Here is a 26,222-nt window from a genome sequence, read left to right on the forward strand (position 1 = left end):
CCCATTATGAAGAACATGCCTCCATGCACTGAGATGTTTAAGGATAAACACAGACATGTAGGCAAGCAGAAGGCAGAATAATAAATATTGTCCCAAGACAGTGGCCATGAGACAGAGCCTAACCTTAGTTCGGAGGGCTGAGTGATGGACTTAAGGAGACCAAATCTTGAGCCCTGGAATTCCCAGCCTCACTGTGCCCCAAGAGTGGCACAGAAACCACAGACCCAGTACACCTGAAGAACAAGGTTAACTGGGGCAACGAAGGGACCTCTCCAAGGCTTCAACACTCCCTTTACTTCCACAGTTCCAGAGCTCCAAGAATGCCTGAGGTTGAAATCCTGTAAGTCCAGGGGTATGAGAAGTCAAAGTCAGATTAAATGAAGAAAGATGTGAAAGTATAGATTTTTGTGAACTGTGCTTCTAAGTACTACAAGCGGTGTGCCTCCACAAGTGGTCATTGGGCACCCTCACAGTGAAGAGGTTTTTAGCATCTTCTAAGCCTCAGGACACTGAAGCTCTATCATTCTACCTGGAAAACTGAAAAATAATTGTGCCTCCCTGGAAACCTGCAGAGTTAACATCTCACCTGCCATTTAGGGAAATCAAAAGAGATACTTTTTCCATAGTTTATGTGATAGATTGAGTCTGATATTAGGCAGTATGATTTAGCTATTTTCAAGAACAAACAGTGAACTATGAGATTAACAAATATGTAGTTTGATAATAACAAATGCCAATGTAGGGGAAAATGGGTATGAGGTAATTATAAACATTTCCTGAGAACCTATACATGCCAGGTAATGTGCAATAGATTATTCCAGCAAATTAATGTCTACAATATCCTAACCCCTCTCTCAGGAATGCTCTTCCCCTAGTTACTGGCCAATCTTGCTGTACAACCTCCCTCTTGTTTTTATACCAATGTCACCTTCTAGTGAGGCCTTCCCTTGCCGCCTTATCTAAAATTTCAATCTGCCCCCCAATTCTTCCTATTCCTCCTCTGTAATTAATTTTCCTCAACACTTATCACTACCTAACATACTGTATATTGCATCCATCTTGTTTACTAAATGTTTTATGCTTCTGGAGGAAGGGATTTTATCTCTTTTGTATACTCCTGTATCCTCAACCCTAGAGCCATGTCTGACACATGATAAAAGCTGCATAAGTATTTGTTAGAAAAATGGACTAATATTTTAATGACTCACTGAAGAACTGGCAGGTATTTATCCTCATTTTGCCAGATAGGAAATCAAGGCTAATACAGATTCAGTAATTTACCCAAGGTCACACAGTGAACTGAAATGTGAATATAGATTTAATCTGACTCCAGTGCTTCTGCTCTTTTCACTAACACATTCTTTCATTTATTTAAAATAAAGTCATTTGAGCATGCACTTAAACACCATGCCAGGGGCTAAAAAGCAGGAGATAAACAGGTGACTAAGATACTATTTCCGATGCTCAGCTTGCACTCTAGTGAGGGAAACAGGATAATGAAGAAGAAATTTCAGTAAAGAGATAAGTATACTCTGGCCTGCTGAATGCTTATTGAAAGGAGTGGAGGAACTCTTCAACTAGATTTGGGGGGCTATGGAAAGTTCCTTAGGATATGTGATTTTTAAGCAGAGACATGAAGAATGGATAAGAGAAAAGAATAGCAAAAATGTTAAAGAAAAAATTAAGAAGGTGAATAGCAGGTGCAAGGTCAAGTGATGGATAAGTATAGCTAGTTCACAGACTAGTCCATGACCCTGACCTCCATGAGTAGTTTCGTGGAGCAAAAGAGCAGAGTTTGGTTTGAAGTAGTATAAAATGAAAAATGTCCAGTAATTAGGCTATGAGATAAGCAGAAGCCAGGTCATAAGCATTTTTTGCTAGGAGGAAACCATCTACTAGGACAGAGACAAAGATTAAAAAGAAAAAAGCAGATAGCAACCCCTTTGGTTTATCTATGCCTTAATAACTATTCCAACCTCATACATTTTGAAAAGAGGAAGTTAACCCCCAAATATCTTGAGCTAACCTCCCTTAATTCTTGGTTTTCTGGCTTAGGACTTAATTATTCCATTTCAGAGAATGGATTCCTTGCCAATGTCTCTGTTGAGAAATCTACTTTTCTACACAAATTAATGATTTGCTGAGATGTATTAGTTATATATTGCTGCATAACAAAATTACCACAAAATTAGTGGCTTAAAACAACTCACATTTATCACCTCACAGGCGTTAGCAATCCAGAAATGATTTAGCTGAGTCCTGGCTTTAGGGGCTCCTAAGGTTGCATCAAGCTGTTGGCTATGACTGCTGTTTCATCTGAATCTCCACTGGGGAAGGATGGGCTAATAGTTCACACAGTCGTTGGCAGAATTCAGCTCCTTGCAAGGTGCTAGACAGAGGGCTTCAATCTCTTACTGACTGTAGATTGGAGGTAACCCTCAGCTCCTGGTCATGTGGCAGTCTCCATATGGCAGCCGGTAACACGGAAGCTTGCTTTTTCAAAGCCAGCAAGGGAGAGGAAGTCTCCTTACAGGACGAGCATTACAATTTTATGTAATGTAATCACATACGTGTAATCATATGCATCCTATCACCTTTGCTGTATGTTTTCGCTTACAAACAGGTCATAGGTCCAGCACACACTCAATGGGAGGAAAATACACAAGGCACAAATACCAGGATATAGGGGTCCTGGAGACCACCAAAAAGTTTGTCTGCCACCTGAAGTTTCTCTGCGAAACTCCAATGTGGTCATTTGCTAATCATTCCCCTTCACTGAAGTAAACACGTACATGACTCCATCTTGGTCAGCTTGCTGCCATAACAAATTGCCATAGACTGGGCATCTTAAACAACATCTATTTCTCATAGCTGTGGAAACCAGGAAGTCTAAGATCAGGGCACTGCCACACTGGCAGTGTCTAGTGAGGACACTCTTCCTGCTTTGCAGATAGCCGTCTCCTCAATTTATCCTCACATGGTGGAAAGAACAGAGAGGAAGTAAGCTCTCGCGTATCTTTTCCTATAAGGACACAAACTCTCTTCACCAGGGCTCCACCCACATGACCTAATTGCCTCAAAGGACCACTTCCTAATATCATCACACTGGGGGTTAGGATTTCAACATAACAATTTGGGGGTGTGAGGGAGACACAGCATGCGATCCATAACAACTCACATAGTCTGGTTGCTGTTTAAAAAATTCAGTAGTAAATCTCTGGGCAAAACTTCACAATTCACAACGTGCTTTATCCCCACATACAGCTGAACCTGGTATGTCTGAACTATCTCTAGAGAGGAAGTTAGTCCCATTTCACAATTAATTAGAATCATGCATGCTCAGGGGAATGCTGTAATTGCAACACCTGTTAATAAATGAGAACGGTCCTCGTGATTTTTATGACTCCTTCATTTGAAGCTTTTCTTCCTTGATAGTTATAATTTCTTTAGGCAAAAAAGAGCTTGGCAGATCTGGAGACCAAGTGTTCTGTGTATCGATGTAAAAAAAAAAATGCCAGGGAAAGGAGGTCAGAAGGGAGAGAGCAGGCAGCCAGATTTCCCCAATTTATGTGAAAACTTTAATCCACAAAGACCTCATAGGCAACTGTTTTGTAAAATGACATCCAAACAGTTGTAACTGCCAACAGCTATTTTATTCTTGACATCAATTTCTGAAAACATCACCTGTGAAAAGTTCAACATTTAGCATTTCCTATTGTTCTATTGTTTCTTTGAGTACAGATCTAGTTCATGTGAAAAGTGCCATTTGAGGAAGAGAGCAAATACTAATGACCCCCAGATTCGATAAAAGGACACTCGGGATCTAGGGAGCTAGAGAGTGGACATTGGAGTCAGAGGATCTTTGCACAACTCTGGGCAAACTGATTCCCAGAAAGGCAATTAACCTCTCTGGGCCACTGTTTCTGATGTGTAACATGAGAGAAATAGATGCTCCTATCTAGTCCTTTGAGAGTTTAAGAGGAGAAATAAGGTGGTAGTTAAAAGTAGAGTTTTTACTACATTCCCTAGATATAATTCTTTATTACTGTCTTGGAGGAAAAAAAAAAGAAAAGAAAAAGGAAGAATTGAATGTTTCCAGAATTGAGCCTGATTATAAAGCTTGACACTGTGCAGTCGTTTCTTCAATTTGATATAGTAATACATTCAGAAAGTAAGTTGGTCTAATTCTGCAAATCTCAAGCTGTTTGTATTGTCCATATGAACCACCTGGGTGTTTCCTTGGTAGGAGAGTACCAGATTCTGTTTCCAGATGTTCTCATTAGGAGGTCATGAGTGGGTCTCAGTGATCTGCATTTTTAGTTACTACAGTCTGGCGCAGCTCTTCTTTACAACTTCTTCTTTACTCATTTGCAATACCCTTATCTAAAATTACAAGAATTCTGATCATTACTATTACCTCCTTGATTTCTTCCCCAGCCAAGGTATGCTCCAAAAGGGCCCTTGTACAGACCAACCTCCTTCCTCCCGGCTCATTTAGATGACCTTTCACGCTTCACTTTAATGCCACTTTCTCCCACGAAGTCCTCTCTATGCATTTAATTAGGTCCCTCTTACGCATTTTATACCATTATGCACTTCTCCTTCACAGCAATTACCATAATGATAGTTAATTAATACCTGTATAATTATTTATGTATTATCTCTCTCCTCAATGGGATATAAGATTCCTGAGGCTAGACACTGCTATTTGGTTCACTAGAGCCCCAAAAGTGGCTTGAACATAGTAGGTGCATCATAAATATTTGTTGAAGGAAGGAAGAAAAGGAGAAAGGAAGGAGATAGCATAACCAACCAACAATTCACCTCTTCCAGAGTCTGAAAGGGAGAAGCCTAGGGGGAAAAAATGGCCAAATTATTTAAACTAATATCCTGGGGTCAAGGCTATACAAATACAGCACAGAACAATCTTTGCAGAGAATGAAAATATCTTCACTGCCCTCTCAAAGTTTCAGCTAAAACCAGTTTTGCAAACTGAATAAATTCCATCACAATTCTTCCATGTAATTTTCATCCTGCAAGGATAAAAGTACATTCAGACAGCTTTAAATTATTGTATTTTTGTTAATAATAATAATAGCAGCCATTATTATTATTATTATTATTATTATTATTATTATTATTATTATTATTATTTAGGAGTCACAAAGCACACCAAAAAAGTTGGAGTATTAACATAAATTGAAATGACAAACAAGGGGTGCCTGACTGGCTCAGTCAGTAGAATGTGTGACACTTAATCTTAGAGTTGTGAGTTGAAGCTCCATATGGGGCATGGAGCCTACTTAAAAAAAAAAAAAATTGGCAAACAAGTCCCAAAGAAAAATGGAGAAAATATTCAGTATTGATCCAGGTAAAATCTATTTCCAATGGCTGGGCATTTGCACCTATGTACAGTATAAGATTTCTCATCCGACAAGATTAGTACCAATAGTTGATAAGTTCTTAGAAAAATGAGTTGAAGCCAAGAATCATAAAAAATATGTGTGTACCTCAAATATTGTTTAGCCTAAAACAGAAAAAAATGTATATTCATATATAATTTGTTGATGTACAGCCAAGGCTTCTTCCTTAAATGAATTTGTTAGTAGAGATTTGTATAACCTTTCTTTCCAAAAAATCCCCACTATTATTATAGTATCTCCTACAATTTCCAGCATGAGTCTCTTAAGGTGAAGTTAAAATTTTAAAAACACTTATAAACAAATTCCAGTACAAAGTGTTTATACTTTTATGACTTGTTTTCTCAATCTTCCATACTCACCTTTCCCATAACTATTCTGATAGCAATTTTGGTTTAGTGGCTTACCTTTATGAAGTCAAACTCTTGGTTCAGTTTGCATAAAAACCATAGCTCTTTTTCTTACTGTATTCATATTTAACCAGAGTAAGTACTATATCCATTACAATGGTACATGCAACACATGTGCGGACAGACTCAAGGGACTTTCAGTAAGCACACAACCCAGTTGGTGAACTCAAAATTGTCTGGGATGACTTGAAGGCCCTGACTCCACTGGGAGTCATCAAATGTTCACTGATCTGGTGATGAATTAAACTGAAGCCAGCTAAAAAAGTCTCTTATCTTGTACAGTTTAAACTTCAGTGGTTTAAGTGCTTGCTAAAATGTTAATAATGAGCATTTTCATAAATGCAAGATAGTTCTCTCATCTTTACGAAACCACAATGGTTTGAAGTAAAAAGCTACAAAACCTTCTCTATGTTGCATCATGGGCTTTTTGTTTAGATCAAAACCCAGTCACCTGACATTTACCAATTCAAAAGTGACAGTACTGACAAAAGTAGAGGCACTCTGGAGAGACGGAGCCATTTTGGGTAACTTGAGAGACAGAGCCATTTTGGGTAGGAAGTAGTAAGATTCTGAATTAGGTGCACATGGATTAATAATTCTGCTATGCCACTAAGAAACTAAATACATATATCGACTATATCTTGAATTTCTTTTTTTTTTTTTTTTAAGATTTTATTTATTTAGTTGACAGAGAGAGACATAGCGAGAGAGGGAACACAAGCAGGGGGAGCGGGAGAGGGAGAAGCAGGCTTCCCGTGGAGCAGGGAGCCCGATGTGGGGCTTGATCCCAGGACCCTGGGATCATGACCTGAGGCGAAGGCAGATGCTAACGACTGAGCCACCCAGGTGCCCCATATCTTGAATTTCTGTTGGACAGATGATATTCATACTACAGTAAACAAGAGCCAGTTGGCTGAAAGTAGCATGGTTTCTAGGGCATCTTGGGTAATCTTCTTAATTCTTTTAAGCCTCAATTGTTGTACCCATGAAATGATCAAAATGTGACAGAATTATTTTTATAATAGCTAATTGGTTGTTTCAAAAATGTACCTTTAATCCCATGAAATTCCTTTGTTTGAACGAAGAAACAAAAAAATTTGCTTTGCAAAATGCTAATAGATTTTTGGCCCTTAAGCCAAACAGACAAAAACTCTGCAATGGGTAATCAAAATAATATTGGCATTGGGATAATGAAAATGTTCTGAAACAGACCATAGTGATGGCTGCACAACAATGTAAATTTACTAAATGCCACTGAATTGTATACTGTGAAATGGTTAAAATGGTAAGTTTTAGGTTATGTATATTCACGACATATACATGACATGAAGAGATGACAATGATACAGGGACAGTATTTTTTGGGTCTCTATCATGAGTTTAAGTCTAAAATGATTACAACTGAGGTATCAGGTGGAATGGAATCAGAGCTTAATGTCAATGTTAAGTTTTAGAAAATTAACAGCGATTGTATTTTTGGACATCTGGGTATGGGTAATCTGTAAGTGGCATTTCCTTCCCTTTATAATCACTAATTGACTGTGCACAATAAGCAAGTCATTTAACTACTCTGAGTTTTATACTCACTTTACCAGTACTTACTATAGCAGGGGTTTAAACTAGAGGACCTTTAACCCACTTTCTAGCTTTTTCATATTCTCTTCTTCATATGACAAATACTAGAAAAAAGAAAATTCTCCCTCTGCCACCCCTCGGTCAATTCCTTGGCTTTGTCTGCATTGCTCTATATTCTGGGGCCCTGATCCCCACAGACTACACCACCTAGGCTCTCTTACTTCATGTCTTCTAAGAGTGCAGACTCTGGGAGGCTCTGGTAGGAGATGAGATGATCTGAGGAGAAAACAGAATACCTCTTGTCCATCCCCACCCTACTCTGGCTGGTGTTCCTCCATATCTGTATCTCCCCCAGGGAAGCCTCTCCTCCTTGGTTCTAGCTAGCACCAGCTTTCAGTAACATTCTTTTCCCCCTGGTCCCTTCAGCCTTAATGGTGGCTATGGTTTACTGTTAGAGCTTGTCACCAAGTACCTCACCATCCTATGCTTGTTTGTTTTAACTCTGCCCACACCTCTCCTACATTAAATTCTCTTCATTTGCCCCATGTGTTTCCTGATAGAATGCTGACAAAGAGCATAAATATATTAAAATGCACATTCATGGAATGATTTAGAAGTCATTGACAATATCCAATGGAGTGATTATGATGCTAATGTACACCCATATGGTGTATTGTCCTCCTAAGAATAGAAAATTCTTTTACCTTGGTGACACTGCCATTCATTGTTCTGACCATACTCACAAAGGCAAGTGGCAGATATCAATGACCCTTTGGTCATTCCAAAGTAGGCAACCACTTCCATATTTGATACAATACTTAGAGCCTTTCATTCTGGCTTAACCTGGGAGCCTGTATTTATGGTTAGTTAGCAGTTTCAGCCATCTTTTCTATTAAGAGTAAATACGAAAGCAACAACAATAATATGTAACTAAACCCAAAAGATATAATCTTATAATCCATAGACTTGGGTGCTGGTAGGAAATTATTTTGCATCATGCTGTGAATTGTGTCCATTAAAATGGTTATCGCCAAGCACTGCTGATAGATACCACTACTTAAAACCAAAACCTTTCACACACAGTAGTTAAATTGAGTTACTCTGAAATTAGCATGTATAAATATTTTAAAGAGGTGAAAGTTCTGGGGCACCTAGATGGCACAGTCGGTTAAGCATCTGACTCTTGGTTTCGGCTCAGGTCATGTTCACAGGGTCCTGGGAGGGAGCCCTGAATCGGGCTCCAAGCTCAGTGCAGTCTGCTTAAGATTCTCTCTCCCTCTCCCTCTTCCCTTCCCACTAAAGCACACTCTCTCTCTCTAAAATAAATTTAAAAATCTAAAACAATAAAAAATAAAGAGATTAAAGTTCTCATTTTTCCCCAAAAATGGCTTTCAGTTATTTAAAAGATGAGATTATGTAATGTAATAGTTTCCTATGGCTGCCATAACAAATTACTACAATCTAGGTGGTTTAAATCAATAGAAGTTTATTATCCAACAGATGGAGGGACAGAAGTCCAAAATCAAGGTGATATCAGGGTTGATTCCTTCTGGAGCTTCTGAAGGAGAGAAACTGTTCTGTGCCTCTCTCCTAGCCCTGGTGGCTGCCAGCAATCCCTGCTGTTCCACAGAAGCCCAGTCTCTGCATCTACTCCACATGGCTCTCCCCCATTTGTGGCTCAGTGTCTCAGTTCTCACTCTCTTTCCTCATAAATACACCAGCAATTCCATTTGGGGCTAACCCTAAAGCCAGGATGATCTGATCTCAAGATCCTTAATTCATCCACAAAGACCCTGTTTTCAAATAAGGTTACATTCACAGGTAATGAGAGTTAGAACTTGGATATATCATTTTGGAGAGACAATGTTCAATCCACTACATACATTTATGTTGTATGTCGTTGTATGTTGTAGCTTCTTCAGGACTCATACTGTTATAAAGATTTGAGCCTATGAAATAATAACTGGATTTGATTATGCTAGGAGATTATTTTCTGAGAATTCTAAAAGCTTTTTCTTAGTGGAACAGATTTTTGCCTCAATGCATGAACAGCTGCTTACATCTCATAAAATAATTTGTACTCTTACAAATGGAAAATAATCATGAACTCAGACAGGTGGGCCTTTGTGCGGGAAAAGATTCAGAACTCCCTAAATTTCTCTTTAAGACCCTAGTGATATTGAAGGGTATTACAGTCTGTTGTTAGATTGACATATTGTCTTACAACAACACTGCGTGTGCCAGTTATGGGTTTTAAGGTCGTTCATTCTTACATGTTTTCTTTCCTTTGTGTTTCCAGGTTATCAATCTTCTGGATTCAAGAGCCATCTATTTCTATCAGAGCACAACTTAATTTCTCTTGACCTTGTAGTTGTATCTACAATTCTCTGATCTGTATCTCAGTAAATGAGTTCATCAATGACTATCCCTAACACCTTTCTATTCTTTATGCCTCTCAGTGACATTACTTTTTTTTAATGGATATTCACTCTTAACTCTTCCTCCGTGAAGGCAAGAAGGTGATGGATATTGAGATTGACAAATATTTATATGTATTAGGAGCACACAGTTCATATTTAAGTGAAAAAAAAATGGTTGAATGAAGAAAATAAATGAGTATAAGAAAACAAAATAAAATTTAATGTAATGAATTATTTATTGTGTGCCTGGCATATGAGGTATTTGTGGAAAATGCAATTTATTATCTGTGGAAAATAAAATACATGCTGATCTAAGAGTCAGAAGAACTAAGGTTTAATATTAATTCATCATTAGTTATCAATGTGACCTTGAGCAAATCACTTTACCTCAATGGATCACAAGTTTTCTTAATTGTAAAATGATGGGTATATACCAGATCATTTCTAGAGTCCCTTTTAGATTTTAACAGCTTATGGTCAGATAGTAACATCTATGTTAGAAATAGAACACACAGAAAATACTCATCTGAGACTTCTGCCTCAATCTGGAAATGATGTTTTCTTGCTTATGAATTTCATAGTATTATTCTATCCTCATTGATATTTCAACTCACCTGAGCCTAGTTTATCCCTTCAAAACATTATATTATTGGAAGGACTGGATTTGACTCTATTGTCATCAAAGGATAACGCAGGCTCCTCTGGAATGTATTGTGCAAGATACCTGGCAACGGAGAAGAGCTGTTTCAACTACTCTTATATTGTTCTACATTATGAACATCAGATGCCCTTCATATACACAAGATGATGCTCAATGTGTTCATGCATATTTGTGCAGATTCTCCCCACTTAATTGAGCTGTAATTTACATATAAAGTAAAATTTTTGTTTGTTTTAGAATTTGCTGTAATTCCTCATTACACATTTGAATAGATCCAAGAAGCCATCTTTTAGATTTGCTTATAATAAGCAATTCAGGATTAACTGATGGCATTGGAAGTATTCAAGAGTAGAAACAGAAAATTACAAATACACTACCCTTCAAAACCAAAGCCACATCTCTCCCTCCTGATCTTCCCTGAATGGCTATCTGGTACCAGGTCATCTTTTAGTAGTTAGAAATGTGCTTGAGGGATATCATTGATTTATTGGCTTTAAATAATAAGCACTTAGCATCTAGGTAATTAAATTAACATTTAATTTAGCGAAACATTTTTGTGTGCCATGCTCTCCTATGTTCTATAAGGTGTATAAACATGGCATATTCTTGACCCCCCAGGATTTATAATATAGCCTAACTTGAATAGAAGATTAACTATATGGAGGCAATAATCATACAAATGTTATATTAAAAAGAGTAACAAAGGTTTGAGCTCCTTAAAGAAAGAGGAGATGGGGTATTGAGAAGATATTCAGAAAAAAAATATGGGAAAGGTGACAGATGTTCTGGGCCTTGAAAAATGAGTAGATTTCAACAGACAGCAATGAGCAGAGGTCCAACCTTGATGTGACTGAGGTATGATAGATGGAATGTGTATTGAAAAATAAAACTAAAAAGAGACTGGGATAAACAAACAGATGGCCTTGAATGACATGCTAAGCATGAGAAAATTACTTCTGGCCCATTTTGGAAATTAAGTTGAAATGAAGGCCAGAAGACTAATGGTTCATAGTATTGGAAACAGAAAATAGAGAATAAATTCAAGAAGAAAATACTGTGGAAGTAAAATCAGCAAGAACTAAAATTCTCAGTTGCACACCTTGACATACACATTTGCATAATACTTTGTACTCTATTATTACTTCAAATAATGTTTTTCATCACTAAGTGCTTAATAAGCACTCATTCGGATTAATAAGTCAGACAAAAATGATATGCAAATCACAAGATTTCAGGTGCACTGCATAAATATAATTTTCCCTGCTGTGTAAGTGTTCTTGATACTTTCTGCATCTTTTGTATTTAGAAGAAGCTTGTAATTTCTTGTCATTGTCATTTAGTTTTTCTGTCATCTGATAGTTTTCTAAGATGACGATCATTCTCAAGGCATCTATGTCTGAGAGATCAGGAACTGAGGGAGTCTTAGTAGTGATACATCTTTTTTTTTTTTTTCCATTATAACTTATGTTCTACATCTTGGGTCATCATGTAGCATGTCAATAGTATCACTACAGTTATACTTCCTTATTTTCTCTTGACAGTGTTCTTGGGGTTGATAAATGGTCCCACCTTGGTGTGGAAGGCAAGTATTTATTTTGAAGCTACATGTAAGTTTATGAAATCATCATTGACTGTCTACAATAACTGAAACAGGAAACAAGGGTTACTACCTCAACAAATTTGAGACCAATACTTTGAGGATTTTTTTCTCAGATTCCATCTTAATTTTTGTAATCCTTTTTTTGTTGCTGGTTAGCATAGCTTTAACCCTGGGAATTTCTTGCCGTTGATATACTCAAAACAACTCCCATAGAATCATTACGCTCAGGCGTAAGACTTACCCTTCTTCCCTTTTACCCTTTTCAAGGTTTGGTTTGATAGAACACCCCACCAAAAAAATGGTACCTAAACTGGAACAGCTTATCAATACCACAACAATTGCCTATTAAGTTTAAAAATGCATGTTCTGGTAAAAAGCAATTTACAAAACACAGATTAGGGTTAAGTCTAAAGTAGGGTCTCTTATTTCCTTACCCTGAAATTGAAAACAACCTACAGTTCAAGACTGACCTGACTTAACCATTTAGTTATAGGCAGAGAAGCCTATAGATAGTCAGGGTATAACAAGTTTCCCTCTGTGGGGAAGTCCTATCTGTCTCCTTAATACAAAGAACAGAAGTTTAGGAGATTTCAGAAGGGAGAGAACAGAACTGCTGTACCAGAATACAGACCAAAGAGATAGAACCTGGGTCCCTCCTCTAAGAAAACCATAAACCTATACTTCAGTAAAATAAGATACTATACTTGTCATGCTCAAACAAGATTGGTTACTTCCTCAGGGAGTAAGGGTAGCGTGAAGAGGCAACAGCTCCCTCAACAGACACTTTCCCCATACGAAGAGAAAGTGAAAGTCTCATCTTTTCTGTTATTTTTTTAATTAACATATAATGTATTATTTGTTTCAGGGGTACAGGTCTGTGATTCATCAGTCTTATATAATACCTAGTGCTCATTACGACACATACACTCCCCAATGTCCATCACCCATTTATCCCATCCCCTACCCCACCCCCTCCAGCAACCCTCAGTTTGCTTCCTAAGATTAAGAGTCTCTTACGGTTTGTCTCCCTCTCTGGTTTCACCTTGTTTCATTTTCTCCTCTTATCTTTTCTCAGCTAAAACGTGGTGAATATGGGGCGCCTGGGCGGCTTAGTCATTAAGCTTCTGCCTTCGGCTCAGGTCATGATCGCAGGGTCCTGGGATCTAGCCCGCATCAGGCTTCCTGCTTGGTGGGGGGGCTACTTCTCCCTCTCCCACTCCCCCTGCTTGCGTTCCCTCTCTCGCTATCTCTCTCTCTGTCAAATAAATAAATAAAATCTTTAAAAAAATGGTGAATATGTGTCCATTCTTATACAACTAAATACCAGTTGACAAATTAAAATTTATGTTTAAAAATTAAAGGAAGTACACTCAATTGGTAATATATTTGGACACATGGTGTTGGAAAGTAATTTTGCATAAATCCCTCATATTTCTACATACCTAGGTATTAACAGCCAATTTGCTTCAGACTATCTTTTCAAAAATGATTGCATAAGCAGATCACTTTGGAAAGATAGAGACAGTGATCTCCTCTGGAGCAGATTAACTTAAATTCTATAATAGTAAAGATAGAAATGTCTGTCTCCCCTAGAGATATTCCAAGACTAAAGATGGAGACATCTCCCTTTCTTCTACAGAGTAGATTTGCTTGTATTCAGGCAATAAAGACAATTTCTCTCTCCCAGCAATTCACTAGCAGCACCTATATAAGAATGGGCTTTTCTAATATCTGTGTTCTTCTCTATAATGCATCCCAACTGCATGTTCAGGCAAGAACTTGCTTTCATTGCATTGCCCTGTGGGAACTGGGGCTTGATGAACAAGTACCAAGATGATATTCCAGTTAGGGCTACCGATATGAGTAATAACCCGTCTTTCTTCTCTGACCCAGATGCCTCACATCTTTCTGCCAGCAACTATGAACCTATGACATGTTAAGTTGGTTAGCCAGACACTTTAGAATTCCTGGCATGACAATTTAACAGATTTCTCTTTAACAATTTAGGGGAAGAAAGACAATATTATTTTGAAGATAAAAAAAGTAAAGCTAATGTTTATTGAAGGCATGTACATTATAGTATTTAATCTTCACAATGACTTACACATTATGTCTGTGAAGGTAAGGAATCTCTTATTCTCTATGTCCTCCAGTTTCTAGTACAAAGTCCTGAACAAAACTGATGTTCCAAAAGTATTTGTAACATGAAAAAAAATGAATGAGTAAATATAGTGATTAAGTACGTTTTTTTACAGATGGTAGACTGCTGTACAGAGAGGAGAAACAATTTTCCTCGAACCACACAGTTAATAAGCAGACTTGAAACTGATGTTCAGATCTACGTATACAGCCCCTGTTGTTTGCATAGTTAGATTTTAATGATGTATCAGCTAATGCTAATACCCACCCACTTCATGGAAATTTCTTTACCACCTTTACCACAAAACTGCACTGAACAGCTATATACTGAACTATAATGTAAACAAATAACAAAATATAAAATGGATTAAAATTATTTTCACTATGAAACTGTATTATTTATAGCTGACATGCAATAATCATAGTTACTTTCACACCTGCACCTTGAAACTCTTTGTACTTAATATACCTAATTACACATAAATATTTTAGGTAACATATCTCTACATTATATTACTCAGCATGTACAAAAAGCAATATTTCTTCAACCCATGCATAATACCCAAATTATTTTATTTTATATAGATTAACCAGGAATTTTCCTCTGGTATTCATTGATATAGTACTGAGTTCTTTTTTAGAAAGACTCAGAGCTTACCTGTAGCATTATTTAAATAACCCTCAAATCACAACCAAATATGAAATGCATCCACAAGTTTTTCATAAAAAGAGGGTTACACTAATCAGATGTAGTCATCATTTCATGATAAAAGACTAAGAATCCACATTGTTTAAGTTGGAAGAAAGAAGTTAAAGCAGCCCATCTGTGATCCACTCCTCTCCCAATTGCAGAGGACTCTCTGAGAAAGAAACAAGGTAGACAGTCTAGAAAAATCTCCTTGTGAACATTCTGATATCTGGACCACCTAGTAAATAGGGTGATGATGATCAGTCGAGGGAGAATACTTCTCCGCGGAATGCTATTAGCAGTAGGATTGCTCATGGTAAACAAACCTAAGAGCTGAGGTACCATGAGGCATGGCTCCCTGGAGACTGGCCTGTAAACTGCACAGTCAGAGCTGATCTTAATAACCAGAATCGCTCCCCACTGTGTGAGGCCTAAGTCTGGAGCCAATAAAGACTGAAAGTCTCATAAGGCTACATGTATTTATTTTCTTCACTTTCAAGTTAAAGTAATAGGAAGTGAATGATAGATATATTATTTAGCAAAATGCAATGTCTGACTTGCGGAAAATCCTGCTAAGTATCAACCACCCAGTGAGTCTAACCAGTACTGACTAAGGTTCTATCCTTCGACTGTACCAAATTTACAAGGGCCCTGTATGTGCTACTTTTCTACAGGTTGTTTGCATTGTGTCCTTTTTCCTTTTTCTCTTGATCCAGAAGTATCTCTGAAGCATTTCTATACCATATTGACTCTCATGACCTTCTTTTTACAGGGATCAACCACGCTGTTACAGATGAGCAGTGCTGCTTGGTGTCAAGAAGAGTCCTTTGTAAACCAGTATCACTTCTTTACAACACCTGTGCTCTCCCTTATGTTTTTCTTCACAGTTTTTTGTTATCAATTCAGGCCTCTTCCTCTCAGTATTCCTCCCTGTTAGGAAGATGAAAGGAATGGTGCAATGAAATCATGCTTTTAAACAAGTGTGGGTTGCTTTTGCAACCACTGAAAACTAAGAAATATAAATTGTTTCCTAACTACAAGCTCTATGAAGGTAGTGAAAGTTTTCCCTCTCACTGCCATGTACCTAGAATAATGCAATGCCTGGTTCATTTTATATATCTATATTTGTTTATCTATAAGTAGTTATATCTGTCAATCTGATGAATGTTTACAAGAATACAATAGATTTTTTTAAAATGCTGATTACCTAATCCTTGAGATATGTTGAAAATATTAATAAGGATTAACTTTGCAGAATTTTCACTGTCATATTCATGCATCTTATATTTCTTATGTATATAGTAGTTTGGAGCATATTTCTAAACCACTAGGGGAAAACTGTGTTTATTAAGTGTCTGTATCGGTTCAAATGAAACGGGAGATTTATTTTTATTTGCATGTCACTTTAATATATTCATTTAATGTGGTTTCATCTTATATGCATACCCAGGGAGACACTGTAAATATAAGAAACTACATGGTGTTAAGTCCCTTTAATGAAGTAAATAAATAGAAAATTAAGCATTGGTAAATAAATGACTACAATTTGACAAGCCACATAAATTGCAATACCCAGGTTCAGGAAGAACAGGTTTGACCAAGTCTAAGTGTCACAAAATAGCGAGGCCATTGCCTTGCAAAATCCCCTACGAGAAATCCAAGTGCTGCAATTACGTCTGAACCCTAAATTACTTGAGAAATATTTAGAGGCTCTGCCCTACTAAGTGTAATGGGATAATACTCTCATTAAGTTCTAGTCAATTACCACGAGTAAGTCAGAATCATTTTACAAACCCAAACTAGTTGGTTGGGATCATTCATTTCCAAGAGCCCACTATGGCATAATCCTGCTGCAGCCATCTGTATGCTAAAGTAAGTTGATTCCCAGGTTTATTACTGGAACACCATGGCGGTGTCAGTAAATTTGCCAGAGTGATTTCCCCGTGGTCACACAATTATTTAGCCAAACAAATGGCTGCGCTTATGGTAGGTAGCAGATGTTGTCCGCTGCAGAATACAACATCATCTGAAGCATCTTTTCTCTGGTTGCAACTGAGAGGGAGTCGGAATGTGAAAGGAGTGGAGTAATTTAACTTAAGCACCAGCCTTTGGTTCCTTATAGTCTCTTGTGATTTCCATTATATCCTGTCCCCAGATTTCCCCTGAATAATGTTAAGTCCCTTACTTGAGGTGGTGCTTAGTAGCACTGAATAATTTAAACAGATAGAAGAGTAGGGTTCTGCAAAGGGCTCACCTCACTCTGACTACCGATACAAGTCAAAGGTGGCCTTCACACCTCACTATTCTTCCCTGTCCCCAGAGTACAAAGCACCTGCCATGTGTCATAGGTATCTCCCTAGGCAATAGCTTTCTGAGTTAGCTGAAAGCTCTCAGTTACACTAATGGCACGAGCTTCTTACTATCTTGTTGATTTCTTTATTCACCATCACCATCTCCAGCTGGTGGTATTTTTGCCTCAAAAAAAAAAAAAAGAAAGAAAGAAAGAAAGAAAGAAAGAAACTTGAGGAAGATGTTGTACATTGGCTCACTCGATGCCCTGAACAGCTCTCTCCTTGTTTGAATACTTAGGATATGAAGTTGAGAAAGTTTCTTGCAGCCAGGCTGCAGTGGCTAAGTGATGCAATTCTGTCCAAGCAAGCATACGCAGAAATATGCTAAAGTAGCCCCATTTCTGCCTCTACCCTTCTCCCAGAATCTCAGACTTAGTCACACCACAGCAGACATTTTGTGACCATGAGGGAAAGGGAAAGAGAAATCCAGAGTCCCAGACCAGCAGCAGCAGATATCTGCCTTCAGATTTCTTGCTCTTTAAGGAAAAAGTCCCTATTTTCAAACGAGTGTAAATTTATCTGTAATTTGTAATGAAAGCATTGTTAAATAAAACAAAATTCTTCTTAGACAAGGAAACTTCTAAAGTTGGTGGTAAGCTTTCTGACTTTTCAAAAAATAGTTATGCTTTTAGTCTCTTTTTATGAGGTCTGTATGGGGAAATGAGGGTCCTTTATATTATAAATGGGAGGAAATTAAGTTTATCGGATGCACCCCTATGCCACAGCAAGGATATTACTCCTACCTAAGTGACACTCGTAAAAACAGCAGTCAGCTTGTCCTTTGCCCTCACCACCAATATCACATCAGTATGGCTGTGATAAATGATTCTAACAGCTTAATGTAGTAACACCATTGTATATCAAATTAACATGAACAACTTTTATATGTTCTTTTAGGGAGAAAAGGCCTCTGCTTACATGAAGTATGCAGAAAGAGCCTATTTCTGTTAGCCGATATATTTTCTTTTCTATTTGTATTTTTGCTATGGTTTATTTCATATACTCAGCTTAAACCCACACACAAATTCTTAGAAAACTTCTTTCCAAGAAGAGGCATACTTTGATTTTCCCTTCTATCCCCTCAATGTTGAATGCTTTATTTCCTGGGTTTTTTGTGTCCCCAAACTTCTGATAGTTTCTCATGACTCTTGTTCTTCCTTCTCTGATTCCTGCACAGGACCCCCTTCCTTTGGGATGCTCTTCAGAACATCACCTGTGGCTACCTTTTCTTATCATGTGGCATGTTCTTCTAGAATTATTGTGTTCAGTTCCATGGCTCTAATTACATAATGGTGACCATTAAGTTTATGTCTCCAGGCCAGAGCTCTTGTGTGAGATCAGTAGGTACAATAGTAAGCTGGTCCACTTGCTTCCTATAGGAGGAAAGGGATAATTTGTAGCATTTGCTGATTTCTGTGGAATAAATACTCCATCTATAGCCAATTTCAAGCTACCAATAGTTCAATAACTAGTTCACAAAGTTTCTGAGTATCAGCAATTGGCTTTTTGCGAGCTGATATGAATTGGTTCCAGTGCACCAGAGACTACTAGGCATCAGCCTTTGACTATTGTAAAATTTCAAAATCAATATGCCCCAAACTAACTCCCATGATCTTCTTCTCTCCCAGCCTTCTCCTTCTCAGGGATTAATACTACCACTTATTTACTTGCTTAACTCAGAGCCGTGGAAGTCATCCTCCGTTTGTTCTTCAGCATCATCCTCCACATCTGATCAGTAACCAAATCTGCTATTACTTAGTTGTGTTTAATAACTTTCAAAATACCCTAATGACACCAGCTAAATCTGAGTCATCCTTATCTGTCACCTGGATCACCACAATACTGTTCTTATTGGTGTCTCTACTTCCAGCCCAATTGATTGCATGCAATGACCAGAGGGATCTTTTCTTTTTTTCTGGTAATATTTTTATTATTATATAATTTAGATGCTGTGTAATACACAGATTTTGACAGTTTTCTTGAGATATACTTATCAAACTCAACACCCAAAGAACAAAGAATCCAATCAAGAAATGGGCAGAAGACATGAACAGACATTTTCCAAAGAAGACATCTAAATGGCCAACAGACACATGAAAAAGTGCTCAACATTGCTCGGCATCAGGGAAATCCAAATCAAAACCTTAATGAGATACCACCTCACACCAGTCAGAATGGCTAAAACTAACAAGTCAGGAAATGACAGATGTTAGCGAGGATGCAGAGAAAGGGGAACCCTCCTACACTGTTGGTGGGAATGCAAGCTGGTGCAGCCACTCTGGAAAACAGTATGGAGGTTCCTCAGAGCGATCTTTCTATAATTCAGACCTAATCATGTCACAGTCTTAGGTCTAGCTCTTCAATGGTCATTCACTGAGACCTTTATTGGTCTTGTGATGCAACCTGAATAAAGTTTCAAATCCTTCAGGATACATATAAGGTCCTCATGGGATAATACCTACTAATCTATCCAGCATCATTTCTTATTCCACAGATTACAACTAAGAACATATAGTCAGATGAAATTAATTATGCCCTTCTTTTTTTTAAGATTTTATTTATTTATTTGACAGAGAGAGAGAGAGCACAAGCAGGGGGAGTGGCAGGCATAGGGAGAGGGAGAAGCAGGCTCCCCGCAGAGCAGGGGGCGCCCGATGCAGGGCTCCATCCCAGGACCCTGGGATCATGACCTGAGCCGAAGGCAGATGCTTAACCAACTGAGCCACCCAGGCGCCCCGCCCCTTCTTTTGATTCTAGTCTTTGTGCATGCTCTTTACTCTTACAAAACTAATATTATTTTTTAATTTTTTAAAGATATACTTATTTATATGAGAGAGAGAGAGAGAGAGAGAGAGAGTGCATATGTGTGTGTGCAAGCAGGGGGAGGGGAGAGGGAGAGAGGCAGACTCCCCACTGAGCAGGGATTCTGACATGCGGCTCCATCCCATGAACCTGAGATCACGACCTGAGCTGAAATCAAGAGTCAGAAGCTTAACCAACTGAGCCACCCAGGTGCCCCCCAAAACTAATATTTTTGATAAAAAAGCATATATCTCAAGTATTTAACATAATATATACCAGGTCTTATTTTAATTTCCTTATTAATAGTCTTGTTTAATCCTTATAACCACCACTCTAATAGTTTTTGTTTTTGTTTTTTTAATTTAGGGACAAAGAGGTCAACCAACTTTTCTAAGATTGCACAGCTAATAAGTGTGGGTACTATACTCTATTGTTTCTCAATGCCCCACCCCCTCCAACTCTTCATCAAATTTACAAATTCTGCTTATATTTCCTGTCCTTTAGGAAGCTTTTAAAAATGGAAGTATTTACATATATATATATTCCAATAGTACACCAAATTAATCCTTAACCTGGGCATACTTCTGTGGAATTACCTATTTACTTCTCCCTGACCCCCAGAAAAATGTCATCCTTCCAGAGGCAGGGCAATCTTGCTCACCACTGTATCTGAAGCACTTAGTGTACTCAGTACATAACAATGTAAATTCATATTTGTTGAATGAAAAGTGAGAAAATGCCACTTGAGACCAGTAAGCTTCAGCAATTTATAGACTCATATTACCTACTGAGTTTGAATTAGGAACCAAATAACAGATAGAGTAGAAACTCACCAAAGCTATCTCTCACTGCTTTTGACTGACACACTTAATGTGGGGATTACCATCCAAGAAATGAACTGAAGGAAAATATAAATTGCAGAATAATAGATTATAGATTGTTAAAGTAATTTACAGATCTTTCTGTCCATTCTTCTGGCTATAGAGATAAGGAAACTAAAGTTAACACAAATAATGAGATCTGTCCAGTCCTTTTATTTATTCAACCTCCTCATGAGATTAAACTAGGGAACTCAAGAGGTGCTTTTGTTCTTGAAAAGAATAAAGACATGAATAAGGACTGAGAAATAGGGAGTGAAAAACTGGATCTGGACATTTTAACACTAAATCATCAGTTATTTGATATAATTGCTACTTTGTTATAAGCATTAACCATACATATAATAATTGATCCAAACCTGCAGTGCATGGTATGTAAATGGAAAGAGGTATTAATTAAATTTATCTTGGGTTCTTTTTTTTTCTTTTTACATTGACATTAACAGAAATACACCATAATGGTATCTTACTAAGGTGAACTTCACGTCCCAGTACTTCTGCCATCTCTGTAAATTGAGGATGGCACCACTATTCCCAAAGCGTTTTTATAACAATCATACTTCTGTAAAAATTTTAGCTGTGACTATCATTTAGCAGATACTCACACAAAATAACAAAAATTTGATGAATAACAATGATATTGCTAACTTTGAATACTTTTTTACTTTTAACAATAAAGTGTTCATGTGTTTTGTTGTTTTGTTTTTGTTGCTTTTAACTCTAGATACAGCTTTATTATTACAGTCAAAGAGTCTGATATTACTCTCATACCTCCACATCCACCTCCCCTGAAATCACTATTCACAACTGGTAGTATGGCATGAACAATACAGCTGTCCGAAACAAATATTGCTAGAAAGGTCTGGCATAATAAATTAGGTTTCAAGCTCTTATGCTGCACTGTGAAATGTGAATTTAGAATTTGCTAAAAGAATTTTTCACTTTGTCATTGAGGATGGCCATTTATGACCATTTTTTTTTTCAAAATAGTTAAATGTTGCCTCAAAAATTAAACAGAGAATTTGAAAACATTTTTTTCAAAAGCCAATCTGGCTTTTGAAATTCTACTGATCCTACTTAGGGACAATTTTCTTTCTTTCACTTGCTTCCTTCTTTTTACACAAAATGCTAGAAACAGCAGGGTCTCTCCACTCAGGATTTCATTTGTGCCTGGGCTTTGTTTATAGTGCTGGCCATCCTTCATTTGCTTTGACATCATGATCATCTTCCTAGTCACAAGTTATCCTGGGACATCGTGAGCAGAATAAAAAGAGAGAGAGAGAGGGAGAGAGAGCTTTAATGTACTGGGAGATGCCACTTATGCTTATATCTATCACATAGAACCCAGAGACACTTCAGCAGAGAGAAAGAAAAGACACCTTTCCAGCTCCCATCTCAAGATAAGTGTGATTTCTGTGTAATTGCAGTGGGTGAATCAGATCTGCTACCCTGCAGGTCAGACAGTGAAGAATATGTCCTGTTCTCTCCGTTAAGCTGCTAAGGCCTTCCATCTTCCTGACAGCAAAGCTGAAAAAAAAAGAAGGTCCAAAGCAATAGTTGATAGTGCATAATAAATATTTGTCTTTCCTTCATGGAAATACCTCTACCACTTGTATGAGATGCCTCAATTAATGTCTTCCTTACTCTTACTCTTGAATGTTAGCATTGATACAAAAATGACCATATACTGTTTCCAGAAAAGCCCCTAAGAAAATGTATCAGAGTGGAAATCACACTGAATCAGGTGAGGTGGTATGATATTGTATAAAGAGCTTGTCTGAGAAGTGGACGTTTGAGCAGGAACTTGAGAAAATGAGCCAGTGTATCTGTAGAAAGAACGTTCCACGCAGAATTTCAAATCCTCGAGGCAGGGACTTACTTAACTAGAGTGCATTGGGAATATTGCAGGAACGATGTAAAGGTCGGTTTGTCTGCATCGCAATGAGCAAGGAAAAGAATGACAGGTAATAGACTGAAGAGTCAATCAGGGGCCAGATCACATAGGATTGTGTAGGCTACGGTAAGGAACTGGATTTTATTCAAAATAGAATGATGGCAAGAACTAGAGCAGAATAACACTACTTGGTTAGTCACTTTAGAAAATCACTTGATAAGCAACACACTACCATACCGAAAGCGACAAAATGACAAAGATGATAAAAAATACTAGTATTAATATAGCAATACTTATTACAATTATAATCATTTATTGAAAGCACTGAAATCTAGAGGCTCAAGCAGAGGAAAAGGGTTTTGTGTTTGTTCTGTTTTGTTTTGTTTTGCTTTTGTCAAAACCTTTACCTGCTCTGCTTTTTTCCCTAACCCTAATGCCAGGCATAACTCACTATTTTTTTCAGGCACTCTTAAATAATTCAGTCCTCCACTGAATTTTGGTGCCAAGAGGAATATCATTTTGGTAATTAAAATGCCCAGTCAAGTGTAGAAATCCAATTTCAGAAATGCACTTAACACTAACCGCCTTCTATACCTCCTTTATTTACTTTTTTTTTTTTTAATCTTGTTCACCTTCTTTCTCTCCCATTAAAACAGCTGCTCTATGAGGACAGAGATTTTTGTCTGTTGTGCTCCCTGCTATATACCTGATACCTATAACAGCCGAGCACACAGTAGTTATTTAAAAACAGGGTATTTAAAGAAGCACAGCTTGAACAGGACAAAGGGTCCACGTCACTTTAATATGATGAGAAGAGGAGTAGGCACCCCAAGCTGAGATGAAAACGTGGGAGCCCATCCAGGCAGAAGAAAACAAGCAAGCATAAGCAGAGGGAGTGGTGTTTTCCAAATGCTACCCAGTGTCTCAGTACAGTGAGCCCTGAGAACAGACCATCAAGTCAGACGAGAGAAGTCACTAGAAAACAGTCGATTCAGTTGAGCGGAAGGAACACTAAAGTCAGTCTAAGTCAAAAATGAGAGAAAATGAGAGTTGAGAAAGTTGGAACTCCCACTGGACACAAAGGTTTCAAGGAGATCTGCTAGTAAAGGCTGCAGAAAATGGGAAAGGAAGTGACAGCTAGAACGTAATATGGGCTTAAGAAAGGTACATTTAGTGAGAAGAGAAAAGGTCATACTAGAGGAACAATCTTGAGGTTTTCATGGCTGGAATACAATAAATATTTATTCACATTTATCATACTTATACATATTTATTATATGCATAATTGTATAATATAACAATGTATGTTATATAGGATATTATATAACAAATACAAATGTTACATGGATTTATATTATATAATAGATCATATACTTATTTATTTATCATCAGGGGCTCTGGTTATAAAGCCACACAGAGACCCAGGCTGACAGACTTTTTTGTTTTCCACTCCCTGCTACAGAGTGTTTGGCCAGGCAGTCGTAGGGAAATAAAGGAATAAGACAATAGCACAAATGTTTTTAATTTGCATATCAGCTGAATGCATATGGCTGACCTTAAACTAACCACAGTCATCTTCTGGAAGAGCAGTTGACAGTATCAGTAGGGACATTCATTGGACAGTATGCAAGAGAAGGTGAAAAATACAGATCAGAAGCTTGAAGCCGCATCAAAATGGGGGTTCCAGATTGGTGAGTTTTGTAATAACTGAGAATTTAAGCCATAAGTATGAGTGTGTCCACCAAAGGAGAGACTACAGAGGAGAAAAATTGAGGTCAGTCTTCTGGGATAACAAAGCCTTTCATGAGAGACTATGGACTCTGAGAAACAAACCGAGGGTTCTAGACGGGAGGGAGATGGGGGGATGGGTTAGCCTGGTGATGGGTATTAAGGAGGGCACGTTCTGCATGGAGCCCTGGGTGTTATACGAAAACAATGGATCGTGGAACACTACATCAAAAAATAAATAAATAAATAAATAAATAGGAAAAACTAAAAAGAAACACAAGGGAAAAGAGAATGTAGCAAAAGCAACAGAGGTGGTAAGTGGTTTAAGGGAAGAAGGTAAGAACCAGGGGAAGTGGATTTGGAAAGAGGACAGGTTTAAAAATTTTAGTAGTCGAAACAGCAGATAACGCAGAAAGGTCTAGAAAGGGGAGGCCACTGGATCTGGCCTCTGCAGAAGGCCTGGAGAGAGCAGTTCCCGTGTTTTTCACTGGTGAGGACAGTGCAGGCACCAGGAGGCCCACAGCGGGGTGGGGACTTTGGGAGCCAAGCCAGTGAGAGTAAAATAGTCTCTTAAGATTTCAGAAATGAGTGAACGCAAAAATGGGGCAGGCATGAGAGAATGGCTTAAATAATATTATTATGTTATTTTATGAAAGAGAAAGAAGCCTACTGGGAAAGGAAAAATGAAAGTGAAGAGGGAAACCCCTATCTCCTACATTGGGAGAAGATATTCTCACTTTGAAAGAGCAAAGATTGGGGCGCCTGGGTGGCTCAGTTGGTTAAGCGTCTGCCTTCAGCTCAGGTCATGATCCCAGGGTCCTGGGATCAAGCCCCGCATCGGGCTCCCTGCTCAGCGGAGAGCCTGCTTCTCCCTCTCCCTCCGTCTGCCGCTCTGCCTGCTTGTGCTCTCTCTCTCTCTGTTAAATAAATAAATAAAAATCTTTAAAAAAAAAAAAAAGAAAGAAAGAAAGAGCAAAGATTAATGTCCTTTCAACATGTTTTGAAAGCAACTGGTTTGGATAGGATAGTTTTGTTTTTGTTTTGTTTTGCTTTAAATGTGCTTAATGTTTGGGGGCCTGTTTATATGTCACTTATATATATTCTGTATCTTTTTTTATAATAGTCTCACCATGTATTCAATATGGATAAGATATTCTTCATTAGAAAGCAGGTAAAAATTTGCATCTTTCATCATATGTTCACATTATTTTCCTTCTAAGCAGTAATTACAGTGCTGGAAATTTCTCTCTGGAGTCATTTATCACAGGCAGATCTTAAAATAAATATTCAATTTGCACATTCTTCTCTCTTTAATTTTTTTCTGTATAAACCAGTGGATTATATATTCCATCATATTTTATTGTCTGGAATAGCTGAGCAAGAAAATATACAATTTGTGCTCCTGCACCTCAAGGGGAAATTGATTATTTCAGCTCAATATCCTCTGAGGTAAAACCCAGAATGTTTTTCTTTTTCTTTACAGACATACTCATTATTTTACTTTTTTGCAAAGAAGATACACTTAATATAGTAATTAAAACACTACAGTAGGAGTAAGTTCAGTTCTAGCTTTGGCTATGCTGAATATTGGCTCTAGTTCTGTTTTGCAAATAACCCTCCCTCATCAGCTATAAATTGTGTTTTCTTTCATCAATAA

The 26,222-nt window shown here is 37.7% G+C and overlaps 1 long non-coding RNA gene across 1 annotated transcript in view; it reads right to left on the bottom strand.

Moving 5' to 3' along the window:
- LOC144379512 (uncharacterized) overlaps window positions 1-26,222 on the bottom strand; it is a 408,148-nt gene that overhangs the window by 198,709 nt on the left and 183,217 nt on the right. The window lies entirely within an intron of this gene.

Source organism: Halichoerus grypus, chromosome 11 (assembly GCF_964656455.1).
Source record: "Halichoerus grypus chromosome 11, mHalGry1.hap1.1, whole genome shotgun sequence".
In the NCBI taxonomy this organism is placed as follows: Eukaryota; Metazoa; Chordata; class Mammalia; order Carnivora; family Phocidae; genus Halichoerus; species Halichoerus grypus.